The sequence below is a fragment of the Sinocyclocheilus grahami genome, unplaced genomic scaffold (assembly GCF_001515645.1).
Source record: "Sinocyclocheilus grahami isolate Dianchi unplaced genomic scaffold, SAMN03320097.WGS_v1.1 scaffold726.1, whole genome shotgun sequence".
NCBI classification, from domain to species: Eukaryota; Metazoa; Chordata; class Actinopteri; order Cypriniformes; family Cyprinidae; genus Sinocyclocheilus; species Sinocyclocheilus grahami.
In genome coordinates, this window is record NW_015505905.1 from 354,978 (window position 1) to 355,950 (window position 973).

The 973-nt window shown below is 43.2% G+C and overlaps 1 protein-coding gene across 1 annotated transcript in view; it reads left to right on the forward strand.

Moving 5' to 3' along the window:
• LOC107560427 (dolichyl-diphosphooligosaccharide--protein glycosyltransferase subunit 2-like) overlaps nt 1-973 on the forward strand; it is a 13,287-nt gene that overhangs the window by 2,393 nt on the left and 9,921 nt on the right. The gene's annotated exons all lie outside the window — the stretch shown is intronic.

The window sequence follows — 973 nt, forward strand, 5'->3', positions numbered from 1 at the left end:
CTCTCTCTCTCTCTCTCTCTGTCTCTCTCACTCTCTCTCTGTCTCTGTCTCTGTCTCTCTCTCTGTCTCTCTCTCTCTGTGTGTGTGTGTCTCTCTCTCTCTCTCTGTGTGTCTCTCTCTCTCTCTCTCACTTCTGTTGTGAAGTTATATAAGGATTAATAAGGACACTTCAAGGTTTCAGCTGGGAATTTGTAATATTGTGATTTTAGACCTGGAAAAGTCATGGACAAGTTAAGCTCAACTGTTATTATTATTTCCTATTGATTTCAATCAACCCAGCTCTTTCCACACCCTCAAAATGCATATTATGCTTTCCTAGGAGTCAAACGCATCCCTTAAGTGTAATTACCTTAAGATACGTACGTGTCATCATATGAACTGTATTCGTTGTGTATGTACCCATTTGAAGGTTTGTTTAGCCTGTTGGTCCTGTCCCTGGTTCTTGAGACCCAGGCCCTGAACCCAACCCACCATCTGACCGTCACTGATGTGGCCAGGCTTCAGGCTGTATTGAGCCAACCCTTCACTGACCTCAAGTCTGCTTATTACTCTGTTGTTGGACTTAGCAAGTTGGGGATCTTTGTTGCGGATGCAGATGTAAGAAAAAAATAACAACAGCTTTTTAAACAATATTAGTCTTTACCATTGTGTCTAATTTTGTCTTATCTGTCTACCTCAGGAGACATGCAGGTTTATCAAGTCAAACCTGGATCCCTCTAGCGTGGAGTCACTCTTTCATGCGGCAGAAGCCAGCCAGGCTCTGTCTGGATGTGAGGTAAAATACTTCTTCACTCTCCTTTTTGTCTTGATCAATGGTTGCATGTCAGTCAGGTCTGATTGAGATGCACCGACTGTTCATCACAAGTTGAATTGGTCTCATCTGATATAGGGTTCTTTGTATGCCTTACTGTTTAGAAGCATTCATACCTCAAGTTAAATTTTTTTTTTTTGGGGGGGGGGGGGGGGGGGGGGG